The sequence below is a fragment of the Pezoporus flaviventris genome, unplaced genomic scaffold (assembly GCF_033815535.1).
Source record: "Pezoporus flaviventris isolate CSIRO_AGI_PZ_B2104156 unplaced genomic scaffold, CSIRO_AGI_Pfla_v1 ptg000036l, whole genome shotgun sequence".
NCBI lineage: Eukaryota > Metazoa > Chordata > Aves > Psittaciformes > Psittacidae > Pezoporus > Pezoporus flaviventris.
Genome location: NW_026892584.1, coordinates 6,640,281 through 6,655,935, shown reverse-complemented (window position 1 = coordinate 6,655,935; position 15,655 = coordinate 6,640,281). Strand labels below are relative to the sequence as shown.

Here is a 15,655-nt window from a genome sequence, read left to right as displayed (position 1 = left end):
TGACACTGGATAATGAAAGATATGCTGGTCTCATTACTCACTCAACTTTCCTCCTCTTCCTTCTAGCAAGTATTGACGCACCATGTTACTTTTGAGAACTCCTGAGGTATTTTTCCAAGCAAGTATGTGCACTTCTGCAGATTCATCCTTCCTTTTCTCCATCTCTGAGCTATATATTTAAACTGTCCCATTGACTTTGTCTTGGGCCTTGTCTCTGGGATGACGGCAGCCCCTCATTCCTGCAAGGTCTCACACAGACCCTACTCAGGCCAGCAGTGCCATCTCTTCACGGGTGTATCCCATTTCCATATTACTTCCTCCCCACATTGAATACTACATTAAACCAGAGACAGGAGCCCTAGAGAGAGATGTTTGAGCATTTACATTAACCTGTGACTGAAGTAAAATACTAGGCTCTGGGAGTGCTTTGGAAGGAAAGAAATTTTTTGTGCTTGTAACTAAGGAGAAGAGTGCAGGCAGCTGAACTGGGGACCAGGAGCCCTGGAATGCTGTGGCAGGTCTTCGGACGCTGTCATTAACCAGGAAACAGCTTTGAGTCAGAGCCATGCCACTTTCTCACTTTTGCCTTATGAAAATGAAGTAACTAATACCATGTTTTCTCATCTCCTTGGGCATGAGGGAGGACAGATACTTTAAAAAAATGATTTTAATTCACAGCACTTAAAAATAGGCTCTTAACTCTATATGCTGGCATCTAAATAAAAGCAGCCTGACTTTGAGAGGTGATAAGTATTTGCACCTCCCAGCAATGCGTACACGAGCTGTTTTAAAGATCTCCAAAGATACAGATTTTCTTCCCTGCCAATACCATTTCTCTCTCCTTCAATACAATTTTATAGGCCATCCATTTTGACGTTACATCAAATTAACACTAAACACACACCTACCACTTTGGATAGAGATTTCAAGAACCCACTCTTCACAAAGAACAAGGCAGGATGCCTATTTTGTGTTACAGACAAGTTCACATTTCATTTCAAACATGTGCATAAGTCATGGAGAATTCATTTTGACTTCTGTGTTGTCCTGAACAATGACATTTTTCTGAATTGAGGACAAAGAAAGCCATTGGAAAATCAGTGACAGCAGAAGAGATAATGTAATATGCAGTTTAGCAGGGGCATCTGTTTCTCTAAATGAGAGACCCCAAAAGAAAAATGAGAACTGAGAACAAAATTTGTTCAGTAAGATTTGAAAATAAAAGAAACAAGCAGAAAAATTTCCCCCTGTTCCTCTGGATGAATTAGCCAGTGGAGTCAGGAATGCTAAAGAAAAGGGAGAGTGCATTGCTGTGAACTTATCTGAGCTTTTATATCTCTTCCATTAGGTAATTTTCAAGTAATGTTGATTTAGCAGTTTCAATTTCATTCAGAAGAGGCTAAACAATGTTAGACGTTAAAGTCTTCCTTTCAGGTTTGTTTTGCAATTCACTATTGCTCTTTCTACTCTTAAGCCTCTGCTGCAATATATAACCAGCTATATATTCCTTATTAAAAATGTACAATGTTTCAGAAAACTGAAATAGTTTTCAAAATTGTCCCCCACTTGTAATTCTGCATTTTTATTGTCGAAAATGTTAATCTTTTTTCAGGCCTGAAATTATGAGCCAGCTTTATTGGTCAAAGGCCATAATAATTTGAGCTCTTGTTTTATAAACTCATTTCTGCTGAGTGATATCCTGATAGGAGCAAGAATAATAAATCACAAACATGTCCCCCAAGATTGCATTGTAAATGTCAAACTAGACAGGAAATTGTAATTAAAGAAAGGAAATTGCTACAGAGAAGCACTTGATTTTAAAATGAGCTAAGCACAGAATTTTCTAAGCATTTAATTATAGACCAATTTCAACTGACTGCTTTGCTTTTGCAGTCATATTTCTTATTATAACTCTTCTACATAATAACCAAATCTCCATGCTTACACTGGTCAGGAGTATTACTACATAATACTGCATAAGCATGAGGATTACTAAGTTTACAGGAACTATTATCACATTTTAGTATGATGGGCAGTGATATCAGAATTTTAAATCAGTGACAATCTGATATTAACTCAGATACGAGTGGATGTCTTTTCATAACAGCAACTGCACCTCTTGGCACCTCACTCTTAAACAAGCAGCAGGACCAGTTCTGAAACACCTGGACTGACAAACTCCTGGATGAGTGAATAATGCAGTCAGGGACAGACACTCTACCATCACAAAAAATCACTGTTATCCATGAAGGCTGCTGTGGTTCCTATCAATCTAGACAGAGCCTTTCAATGCCATAATAAAGTGTGCTATCCATTTCCTCTCCAAGTCAGAAAAGAAAAGATTTAGGGAAGAAAACAGTATGTTCTAGTAATGCTAGACTAGCAAACCACTTAAATGTGCAGGCGGTGGTATGTTGAGCAATTCAGGGCAGCTTTTTTGAGCCCTAAATTCTGCTACTGAGCCTTTGTTTTTCATTGATATTATGGTTCAAGAGAGTAAACAGGCCTTAAAAACCTCTCTTCCCATCTTCTCAGCCAGACCCAGGAGTTAGTCCTCAGTTGCCCAACCATCTATTTCTGCCTCTTGTCAATACCACAGTGTTATAAGTGGTAGGACACAGTTCTCTTTTTCTTTAGCGTAGCCTGAAATTTTATTGAAACTAAAATATACTATATACCAGCACACTGTATCTTTTTTGATTTGAAAAGACAGATATGCAGAAAAACTTTTCTACAAGAACTGAAGCTGGAGAAAATCCTGTTACACTGAATCCTCATAAGGACCTAGCAAAATTCACTGAATACTTGACACTGCATATTTCCAACTAGGAAGGAATAAATCAAGATGCAGATGTGATCATTTGCACCCATAAGCTTACTGCAATGGAAATATTATGCTGCTACAGGCACAAGATGGGATTGGATAAAGCCTGGTCAACTGGCAGATACTTACCAACCATGGGATTTACTTACTGCCTTGTGAATCAATAGAAAGACCTAAAATTTAACTACTCACACATTTAGGAGAACAAGGTTAATAGAAGCATTCTGATCTTTTATTTTCCTAGGGAATAAAAACCATTAGAGTGGATGAAAACAGTGTCACAACAGAAGCAGCATTTTTTTCAAAGAAGTGTGGATGTGTAATTGTAATGTAATGTAATCATTATTTGGCACAGTGTCTAAAGACCTCTTAAGTAGAATGGGGTTACATTTTTAAGTATAACATGCAAAGGAACACAATCTGTGTGTCTGATAAAATAAACGTCCTGTAGTCCAGCACAGTTTACTTGCAGATTTCATAAGTAACCTGAGCTCAGGCAGAATGAGTGGACACAGAGATACTGGTAATCTCAAGGGGGAAAGATGCACTAATTTGGTAGGAGAGGGATGCAAAGAAATGGAGTCAAGAAGATGTGCCTTGGCAAGGGAACATGAAAAAAATTCAGTGTGAAAAGAACAGTAAATGTTTTGAGATTGCTTTTGTTAGGAAGAACTGTTGAATTCAAACTAAATAAAGATGCTGTGGGTCAAGTACCGTGCATAATCCTTGATACGTATTTGTGTGAAAAGGGCAGAGGTGGAGCATCCATGAATAGGTGAGTGCTAAAAGAATAGGAAAAAATAAGAGGAACTGAGAAATGAAAAGCAACTTGTGGAAAAATGGAGAAGACCAATGGGTCCCATAAAGAAGCAGAACCACAGAAGAAAGGATTCCACCCACAGGTTCAAAACAGGCACAGAACCCAAAAGAAAGAAGGAAGGAGTGAATGGAAGGAAAGAAAAAGAGGACAGGTTGCATTCTCTGGTAAGGTCTGTAGCAAAGAGGCCATAGCTGCCACTATGCCAGCCAGCAGAGCACATGGCTGGGTCAGCATGAATGACAGATATATGACTGAACAAAACCACTATTTGTTAGAGTTGGTACATTGAGCATTTGATGAATCTGAATTTTAACATAATACATTGAACAACAGCAAATTGACACAGATGACATAAAACTTACTTTTTGGGTCTGGATATAAATATGGGAATAAACATGTATCTATTTCTGTTGACCATGATTTGAAGTAGCAGTGACTGCAGAGGAGCTGAAGAAAAGGAGGATGGAGATGATGCTGTGGTTGAATAAACAGCACAGAAAATAATCATGTCTAATAAAACATGCTCTTACCAATGCACCTGGAGAATTCTCCTGCTTTACACAGAATTTGCCTCATTATTTCCTATTTCTGTTTTCCTTCATAGCCATAGGTTTGCCAGAGAAGTGCCTTTACCAACACACAGCTTAAATCCTCTCAAGTTAGTTTCAAAGCCAGAAGAGAGTGGCAATTTTTGCAAAGTCACAAATTAAGTCATAATTACTGAATTACTTTGTAGAGCATTTTATTACCAGCAGAGAAGCTGCTCTGGCCAAGCTGTAGCCTATGTCCAGCATGGTTCAGCCACACTATGGGGATGGTGCCATCATTAGGGTCTGCCTGTTGATAAGATTATGGCCAACACTCAAATGTTGTTTCTGATAAGGTTTCCTTCAGCTAAATCCAGGATTTTTGTCATTTCATGTAATTGTTATTACTTTATTTCTTTATTACATTTTTCATTTCTGTTCTGCTTGCATTTATTCTTATTTCTTCCTGTGGTAAATTCAACCTAAGTCTCCTTTTATAATTTTTTTCAGAGAGATCATTAGCTGTGCTTAATTCAAGCAATACTGGGAATACAACCATTCCCCTGCTTGCTATCAGTGATAGCATGGCTTAAAACAGGGGTGAGCAGCACTGGAAATAGGAGGCAGGTGAGTTTTGACCAGTGCTGAGTGATGATGGCACAGGAGACTCTTAGTACCAAAAAGGGGCTCTGCAAAGGGATGGAGCTGCCACCTGCCCACCCTCTCCTCTCATACGCGGTCCCCAGCACTGGCTGCACCATGCAGACATGTAGCACTATGACCTGCATCTTGTCCCTTTGGAAAGCAATATTTCCTGATTACTGGTGAGCTTCTAGTGGTATGGACAAATTTATTTTGGGAAAAAGAAATAGAGCCTGGCATCCCACTCCTGAAAGGCTCTGCCCTCCTCATGTAATGTTTCCATAGCAGTAAGGTCAGGGAAGTAACACATCTCTTTGACAGGAAGAGATGTTTACCATCATTTTCCTACTAAACCTAGGCCTAATCTATAAACAAACACAAGGAGTGCTAGAACGAGCAGAATAAGAAAGTTAGTCTAAGCAAGACAGTTGATGTCGACTCAATAAATCATGGCCTATCTTACGACTTTATGTCCCTCTCACACCTAAGCTTCTACTCAGCTTTCACCCTAAGCAACTTAGGGCTGGCCTTTCACCAAACCCACCTAATCTCTACCCTACTATGGTTAGGCAGGATAATGTTGTCCATATACATTGCCCTACCAATCTGGTCAATCAAAAACCAAACATCATCTCTAACTCTCATACCAATCCTTATAGTGGCATTCTCTGCCTGTAAAGCAGTCACAAGCCTAACAATAACCATAACAATAACAATAACACACAAACACATGGCTCTGACCATCTACACAACCTAAACCTCTTGCAATGCTAAAAATTATTCTGCCAACAATAATACTATATGCCAATACACTTTCCAGCTCCATTACAGCGTTTCCATGGAATCTGTACATGACATTTCATGACTCGTTTGCCTCAGTTTCTCATTTGTAAAGATGAAGATAGAAATCCTTTTCATCCCTCTGGGCTCTAAGCTCTTTGGTATACACAAGGTCTCAAATGAGGTTTTACAGCACACAACCTATCAAGAGTTATGATGTACTGAGGGTCTCGTTCTCTTTCAATATGAACTTGAAACTATTTACATTTGTCATAGTGTTCATTATGCTTAGAAATATCAGGTGGGACTACTAGTCACAAAATTTGCAACCAGCCCTTCAATAACAATATATATCACAAGGGAGATATGTTTAAAATGTTGTCTCTCGAGCACTTCAGGAGGAACTCTCTTTTCACTGCCCCCATGTAGTGCTCTTGCTCCCCCCAGTTGCCAGTGGACTGGAACAGGCCACACAAACACATATTTATATTTCAGCTTAATAAAACAGTTTTTATTATAACCTGCAGTCTTAGGTACTTGCCATCATGTGTATTCGCTCATAGGGGAAGGATCCTGAATTACTTGGCAGGTATCGCTAACACAGCGCAGGGAGTCATTAGTAGCAGCAGACTGTTATGAACATGCAGAATCAAGTCAGAGACACAGTAACATATGAAATGTATACGCACACACACAGAGAATAAGTGCATTTAAAAAGCCAATGCAAAGGTAAAGCTTCTTCCAATGCACAGGAAAGGGAATTACTTTGTTTATTGCCATCAGTGCCCCTGTGAATCACAACCCATATCATTGGAGCAGATCAAAGGCACAGATTTAATTCCTCAGGAAAGTCCCACGTCAGAACAAACAGTCAAAACTTCAGGCAAAGCAAAAAATACAACAAATGAAAATATCTAACTATATCAAAGTAACTTTTTAGGATATAGTCCCAGTGCTTCCTTTTAGGCGAGCATGCTTCCTTTTAGGTGAGCCCTTTATATCCCAGGAAAGCACCTCAACCTTATAAAAATGAAACACAATGATCATTTTTCAAACATCTTGATCAAAATCATCTTGTTGCCACAAATATTTTGAGGCTGCTAAATCTCTATTTTCCATCATGAAGGTTGCAGTGCTCTGTCACTTGTCAAATGCTGCATCAGAAATATTTTAAAACAAAAAACATTTTCTATTTCCTGCACTCCTTTTCTTCCCTAATCAGTAACAGAAATAATCAAATTGGTGAGCAAGTCCTGGCCTTGTGTAATAGCTCCATTCTGTCCATACCAGAGGTAAAAAAAAATGAGGGTAAAATCTTTTGTTACAGCATCAGTTCAAACTGTAGAGAGATAAGACCTGGGACGGACACTTGGGATAGACAGGTCAATAGATTTTGTAGGCTAAATGCTAAAATCACACTGAAGGAAATACTGTCCTGTGAGAGGCATGTAGGATTTATACAGGATGCCCTGAGAAGCTGGTGAAGCTGGTAGAGAACTAGCAGGCTCATTAATGCCAACCTATGTTTCACGATAGCTCTTACGAGTGCACTTTCCTACTAGGTTTTATTTCCAGGGTGTGGCTTTATTCTGTGAATTGAAGTCTTAGATCCACAGGCTGAAAAATCACAACACTGTGCTCAGAGGTCCATGGGCATAATTATCACCTAGGCCATCGCTGGTGGAAAAGGGGTTGTGTGTATCTGCTTGGTTAGTGGGGGGATGGTTTTAGGTATTCTTCTGTCTTATTTGAACATGATATGGCAAGAAGTCCAGAGGATCCCAAGTCTGTATGGGAAATTAACAATGAGAATTAGGATATGGGAAAGCTAGCTAAGGACTTGTGAGTTCATTTTCACAAAGCTATAGAGCTGTAACAGACATGAAAAAAAAATCTTGGAGATGAAGCTGCCTACATATACCTAAACAGATGTAGAGTTGGATTTTGTCCACATAGCATGAACATTTAAAACTCAGTAGAGGCAGGATATGCAAACAAAGAGGGAAACTTTGTGTATTCACTCATACATTGACTTATAAAACTCAATCTGATGGGTCATAAAAATATTTTATGATGTTTATATGAAAATTTCACTTTGCTTACAGCAGTAGCTGTTTCAGCAGCGTTCTCTCCCAATAGACTGTACATATTAAGGCAACATCTTTTTCACTACAAGTTACAGAATGATATTGCCCAATTCTAGAAGACCTTGGCCAGTTATACGGTGTGTCATGTGAGAAGGCTTCACAATTATTTCTCACTAATGCTTTCTCCAAAGAGCGAAGAACTTGGTACACTCCCTTGCCATGGAAATAAAATAGGATGGCCAAGCCAAAGCTTCCCACCTCTATGACTACACACCTATGACAACTAAGCGGAAGACTGAAGAGTCTTTTCTACTGTCACTGCTTTCCTCCTAGTTCCTATTTTAATTGAAACACAGTGCTACTCAACACAGCTGCCCTCCACTTCACCTAAAAAAGTCAGTACTAGAAAGCAGCCATGCCATGGTTAGCCTCTTTGACCAGAACTGACAAGGTACAACACAGCATCCTGCAGAAATGCTTGAGCTAGCCTGCAAGGACTGCCCTGAAATAAGGACAGTGTATGGTCAGGACACTGGGCACCCTGGTGAGGTGCTCAGCCTGGCTTTGGCGTGGCAGCCAAAAGCAAAGGGAGCCCCACAGTTCAAACAGAGCCATTGGCAACAGCAAGGGTCACTGTAGAGTACTTCAGTTTCTCAAAGAGAGCAAAAATTGTGCAGTTAAACATGAATCAAATTACCATTTTGGGAAAAATCTCAAATTCTCATATTTTTATTTATTCCAAACATGAAACAAGAGTCAGAAATGTGAATCTTCTCTAGGATGGGAATTTTTAGAAAATTCCCCTTCAGACAACCCCAGGGAGAGTGTGTCACACACATTGACACATACACAGGAGCATGTTAGGATTGTGGCGGAAAGCGGGTGGCAGCCTAGACCTCACAGGGGTTAGGGAACCAAGGCAGCTCATAGCCCACCAGCTGGGTGGCAGGAAGCCATGGGGAGCTTGGTGAGCCCAAGGATACATACAGCTCCACACCCCAACGACAAGAAGACAAGGTGCCAGCTGCTCAGGTAGCTTGGGGGGGTTAGCAAGACTGCAGGCAGCCTTGATAGTGATCCCAGGAGCATGTTAGGGACTGTCCATGAGGTCAGCAGAGTGGGGCAGGCATGTTTCTGAACCAGGGTTTTGTTTCCCAGAACCAGCCTTTTCTAAACAAAACCCATCTCCATTGGAAAGCTGCAAGGGCAGATCCCTTCTCTGACACCCCAGGCGCACACATGCCTTGCTGTAATCATTGTTTTCTGATCATTCTGCATCATCTTCTGACCTTTCTTTCAGGGTTGAAAGGAGCGCTCTTTGGAGGGGTTTCACAAGGGCAGAGGAGTGCCCTACTGCCCACCAGCCATAGTGCAGAAGCAGTATCTCTACCCATCTGCTGCCAGGGCTCCCAACAGCAATTAGCTGCTCCTCCCTTGTGGGTGCCCTGTACTGAGCAGACTCAGCATGGGTCTCTTGTGCTGTACTGAATGGTCCAGGTTTCACAGACTGGCCCTCATCATGCAGCAGCACCTTCTGTCTGTTTAGCAAACTCCAATAAAAGCAAACATTTCCCAAAATGCACCTCTGATTTACACATAAAAGTCTAAAATGAAACCTTTACAGTGTCAGTGCCAGCAGCATCCGTACGACTAGATACAATCAGACAATTCCTACAATTAATGAACTGGGAAAATTACAGGTAAAATAAAAATGACTGTGTGAAAAAGACCTTGAAAGGCATGAAACAGACAACGAGGTTTTCCTACTTTTTATTTCTCTTTTCCTCCCTTCCCTCACTACAATTTTATGCATAATTGTTTGGTCAGTTTGCTCTCCCCTGAAACTTTTACTGAAATGGATTAGGTAAACCATGCTCTGAAACAGACTGAAAATGGAAAATATGTAAATATATATCATATAACTTATAAAATTGTATATATATGTGAGTGGGTGGGTGCTGGAATAAAAAAGCTACTGTTACTTGCTGGTAGAACAACATATCAACAACTGTTGGAGCTGACTTGAAGGTTAAATATTAGGAAGGAATCCAATTTCTCTTGTCTATTCAGCTCAGCGGTGTGTTAGATTGCGGTTGGAGTGTGCTTATGGAGTGTGGGATATGAAGTAGGCTAATCAATCCCTGCTGCTTCATTCTCAGGTTCTTCTTATATCAGGTCCCTGCCCTCAGGCAGCCTTCAGCTTTCCAAAAGCCAATTCCATACAAATAAAAATTGCGACCTGCAGCTAGAGGGTGAAGCTGAGTTTCCCCCTCGTGATTAATCTCTTCTTGGGTGGCTTTCCGGAAAAAAAAAAGAAGGAGAAAAAAGGAAAGGAAAAAAAAAAGGAAAGAGAAAAACCATGCGTGCTGAAGCCCTGTGAAAGAGTTTTCCTATTGAATGAGCCCAGTGCTCTGGAGCCAGCTTATCAAATGAAAGAATTCATTTTTTTTTAACAGTGCCTCGTGTTGACATTGAGAAAATGAGCTATCAAACGCTATGATTAAACTTCAGCTGCCATAATTGTCGTCCGAACAACTACATGGTGGAACTGAAAAGCATTTTTTTTTAACCAGCTCTATATGGTTCACCAGTAATACTCAGTTTAAAAGGTTGTTGCTGCTAGCAAGAGAAACAAGGCTTGAAATTAACTTTTTCCAATCCATAGACAAAATTAAACATAGGTCTTTGAGTCATACAAACAACAGGTAAATCAGATGTGCTTTAAATTTCAGTTTAGTCATTTTATCTGCTGAGAGGTAGCTCCAGGGTATTAAAATATCTGAGCATTTTCTTGTTTCACTGCATTTCACTGGATGGGTCCTGTTTTTTATTTTGAGAGAGACAGACAGATAGATAAAAAGAAGTGCAAGGAAGGGTGGCTTAAATACTCACCTTGGTGCAAGTGGGGGTAGAGGGAGGTAGCATTTTCCCTGCAACTAAAATTAAACATTTGATATAAGCAAGGCACAATTTAAAACACAATTGCCACACTTCAGGCAATTATTGTTTAGTCTTGTTTCTTGCCTGGACTAGTGCATTTAGGCAATTAAGGCTTACAAGGATACCAAGCATCTTATATTACTAAGTATTGTATATTAATTCTCATCAAACTTTTTGCATACATCCTCAGGAGACTGTGGGTCATCAAGGAGGCTGAAGAATTCCTTCAGGGAGGGTGGCTAAAGGCATGATATTTCAGGCAGGTGACATGCCCAGTGACAGCAGCCCTCTGGCCAAACGTAATACTTTGGGAAATAAGCTGTTACACAACTAAATCTCTGTTTAAGATTGTTAAAAAATATTCCAGATGCTACAGGACAGACAACACTGCAGTGAATATGAAGGAAATATGGGGAATAACTGAGGGCCAGGTAAGGAGAATATGTATATAGTTTAAATTGGAATATTTCCTTGCCACTTTCCTGAGCTTGCTTGGAATGAGCCTCTGCCCTCTTTCCAGAAGGGAGGCTGCACAAGAAGGGGAATTCTGCTGCAGCAGGGTCACAGGGCTGTGAATCACGCTGCGGATGAGGCTGTGCGCATTTGCTCTGGCTGAGGGTCTGGTCTTTGCCTGAAAGGGAGAGCTTTCCCTAGCTAGTCCTCGGGCCCTGTAAGCAGCCCTACCCACCACTAGGTGTCTATCCCCAGCCCCGATGGCGCTGCACCACCCCACCGAAACACCTCCCTCGCAAGTTCGCATCTCTTTTGTCAGCCCTTCCACCAAATTAGCATCGTATTATTTTTTGAACCTAAATGCTTTTTTTTCTTCTCTGTTTCCACCGTACTCTACCTACTCAAGCAGGTGTTTTTGCAAAGTCAATTACATAACCTGAGCATCGTTCTGTTCCCTGAACATATGGGAATGACATTTTGAAATAACAATAACATTTTCATCACTTTTAGAATCTCTCAGCTTTACTTTACCCCTTTCCAAGAATAAAGCTGATAATGTCTAGGGCTTGATCAGGATTCTCAGGGGTTGAGGCTATTGCTTGCAAACAGATTTCCGATTTCCGATTTCAGATTTCATTTGAGCCGAGCAGCTGGAGAAGCAGTGAGGTGCAAGATGACTTAGGCATGGTAAGAGTTAGGAACTGAGCTGGAGAGATAGGAACAGCTTCCAGAAAAACAGGTCTAGCAACAGATTGGATGCCGTTGATGAAAAATAACACAGGTCTGCAAGCCTAGGGAATAGTATCTACTCATTTAAAAGAAGAGAATTTGCATGTGTAAAACTAAGAAAACTCTGAAGTGACTCAGATCTGTTAGTTCCATGACACTCTCAACAGCTTATTTACAGTCTAGTTCTAAAGATTGTTCCCACCTGCTGAACTGCAAATGCTGTTATTATTGTAGGGTTGCTTATGTATGCTAAGCTTCATTCCCATGTTTGCTATTTGTAGGGTCACTCAGACATGCTGGCTGGATCATGACTATTTACAAGCATCCTGAGCTGCTGGAAATTATTCATTTATCAGAAGCAACAGCAAAGATATTTGTGTGAGAAACAAAGATATGAAAAAGGTACTCTAAGCCAAATTTTGGGCCAAGCTGCAGAGGCACTGGGCAATATATTCACTCATCGTAAGCTTTGCAATATGAGGAAGGCAAAGTTGTAATCAGTTAAGAAAACAGTCTGACATTGCAATAGTCTTAGCTTAATGAAGCCAAATAAAATGTCACAGCTTGTTCAAAAAGCTTATTTTGGAATCTCAGGATAAATAAGAGGTATAAACACACATTCTTTCAGCTAGCTTTTGGGTGAACTGCCTGATATATTTGCTGCTGTGCAGAAAGCTAAATTAGCTTTAAGAGGAGTCTTTCATAAAAGGCATTGGAATTCTCTCTTATTCCTCGTCTCCCACATTTGAAATGCTTTGATTTAAAAAATCCAGTCTATTGTTCCTGTAATAAACTTAACATTTACAAAGAGATGAGCCTAATATGGTCGCCTTTAGAAAAGGACACAATTTGGTCTTATTCTCATGAAATCTTACTGAACACCATTGCAAATGAATTCCAGGCAGTACTGGGGATGTGGGGAAACACAGAGGTATACACCTGCAGATTGTTTTCGCTCTAGGTTGTTCTTTGGTTAGAAAGAAAATGTGAAGTTGGGACTAGCTGGTGAGGAGAAAGGGAACCCCTGGCCTCTCCACACATGGAAACTGTTCCTGGAGACATCAGCCTGCCAGGCTTTTCTCTGGGTGACGGAATTGCTGGGCTTTGACTTGTACACATTGTGCTAATGCAGCAATAAAACTGTGACAAACTGACAAAAGCAGGTCAATTCACAGCTCAGGCTGACACCACTTCTTCAGCTCATGTTGGTCGATTACCAGTCAAATTTCAGGTACAGGGAAGAGGCAGCACTGAAACACATGGTGATACGGCAATCTTGGCTCACTTAGGGACCCAGGAGTTCCACCTCTCCTGTTCTGTTTTCCAGCAGTCCTCACCACTGCAAGTATGCGTGTGGTATGACTGCGTGTATGTGTGTATGACTGTGGGAGAAGCCCTGGAGACACCCACAAACCAGACATCTTATGGACACCACCACCACACCACCCCCCCCCCCCCCCCCCCCCGACATAAGCTTGAGCCTGCAGAGGAGACTTTAGGCAGATTGTGTGTGGCTGGGAATGCCAGGCTTCTGAGATGACCAGGTTGTGGAGGGTCCTGTGCTGATAGCCTCCCCAGTCACTGGTGAGACTGGGCTATTAACATATTCCCATGTCAGTGCCTGAGCATTTCTTGTATGTGGGGTTTCTTTTCTTTTCCATCCTTTCCCACATTCCCAAAGGAAGGCAACCATTCATATAACTCACTATCTCTGTTTTTAAGCTGGCATGTTCATCCACTGATCCTTCTTTTTTTTTTTCCCACTGTGTTCAAACTTTGGTTAAATTAATACTTTACAGTAAAAAAACTGAGGTAATCATATTGCTGCATGAGAATAGTTGTGACTGACAGCCTTTTTAAAAACACAAGCCCATGACTCAGTGCACACAGCACAATTTGTGAAGGGCAAAATGAAAATTGCCTGGAAAATAACTTCAAGGTAGAAAAGGAAAAAATAATGCACAGGATAAGAGCATAACAGAAGGCAAAAAACTTTCTAAACTCCCAAATATCATCTACTTTCCTGTCATAGGTGGTTCAGAGGAAAGAAGGATATTACATCCTCACATTCAGATTTAACTACATTCCTATCAGTACTTTTACCTTCTTATACAGATCTGTTGTTAGCTTCACTTTTGCCATGCTGCCTACAGAGAAATTACTTATAAAGTATTTTTTCTTCTTTTGCATTATCAGAATCAACTGCCTGTCATGGCCTTATGAGCTCTTCTTTCTCAAAACTGTAGGAGTGAGGGCCAGATTTTGGCGTTCAGCCTTGAACTGCAGAGTCCAGCCTGGGTATTGCAGGCCGAACATCACATAACCCCTTTCATAAATTTACTTTCTGGTTGGGAAGCATCTCACACACTATGGCTGCTGCTATTAAGTAATAACAAATAAATCCAAGGAGTCTTTTGGCTTTCTAAAGAAAAATATAACGGAAGTTAAACAACTGCCCTCAATTAAACAATGACTAAAACACACAGTAGCTTCCTTCAGAAAAGACCAAGGCAAAATTCAGAAAAGTAGCTTGTGTCATCCAAGGGACAAGAAATACTTGTTCCTTCCCTGAATCATACCATCAACTCAATCATCAAACCTCTTTCAAATTGAAGAGCAGTTCGGTGACGGTTGTGGGAATTAAACCTTTACATTGCTTAACCTGATTTTTATACCAGATATCTGCACTGGGAGCAACAATGGTAAGAGAAAGGGTTAACCTATTTCCCATCGAGCCTTCAGTGGTGCTTACGCTGAAGTTTCTGCCACAATACCAAGTAAAATTCATCTCACCTACGAAGAACAGAGATAATTAACACTTAAGTTGTCTTTTATCCCTTTCAGGAAAGCTGAAGCAGGTCGATTCAAGGTCCTAGCAGAGTCCAAGATACCTGGGAAGTACCTGAAATAAAATAGATGCAAAATTCTCAGGAAGGCAGTTCAGGCTGCTTGCTGCTATCATGCACTTCTGGAGCTCCAGCAGCTGGGAAGAAAATAAGTAGTCAACAGATGCATCCTTCAGGAGAAAACACAGTTATGGAGACATCAAGAGCTGGGCATACAGTTGATTTAGTGGTATTTACTCTCTGAGTTCTGGGGATGAATTGTGATTACAAATAGTCCTTTCAATCCTACTCGGCAGGTACAAATGTAAGGCTAGTCATGTTTTATCTCATAGCTGAACAGATAGCTGAAACAGAAAAAAGTTCTAAAGATAGCATATGTAATTGCAACTATACTGATTTTTATCAGAATTCTGCTTATTTACATGAATTGTTGTGTGTAGCTGTGTTTGTCCAAGTGGTTTCCATGGTCAGCAGCCTATTTAGGCCTTCATAATAATTGCAGTTGGTAGCATTGCCAATTCTTAATGCTACCTGACACTTTCAAGTGATTCCAGTTGCTCTCAATTTTACCAGATGTTACTAATTCAGGCTGGAATTGGTATCCTGGATATGTATCACTTTGTTGAAACTGTCACCAAAACCAGGTGCCCCTTCCAAGAATGAAATTAGAGAAAAATACACTGCTTTGCCTTTGTTCTATACATATATAAATACTTTTTTTCCCCCAGTGTATATTTCTGTTTGGTTTCTACTACATAATTGCAGTGTTACACACTTTCCACTACAGAAATTTCACAATCTAGCAGAAGAGGGGATGTCCCACTGTTAAGACTGTGGGCCTCACTGCCCACTGAAGAGGATCATGTATTGATCTGCTCTTTATCAATTCTCCTCACACTGGAAGGAGTTTGTGTCTTATCTTTGCAGTCAGGCTGGGTTCCTTCTCATCTGATCACTGGAGGGAAACCTAAACATGGCCAAGAGGTGGGACAAAAACATCTGGTCCA

The 15,655-nt window shown here is 40.6% G+C and overlaps 1 long non-coding RNA gene across 1 annotated transcript in view; it reads right to left on the bottom strand.

The window, feature by feature from the left end:
• The window catches only part of LOC133274742 (uncharacterized), a 236,679-nt gene that overhangs the window by 13,467 nt on the left and 207,557 nt on the right, over positions 1-15,655 (bottom strand). The window contains exon 3 of the long non-coding RNA XR_009745226.1: positions 14,620-14,704. This is a non-coding gene — a long non-coding RNA (uncharacterized LOC133274742). The remainder of the gene's footprint in view (positions 1-14,619; positions 14,705-15,655) is intronic.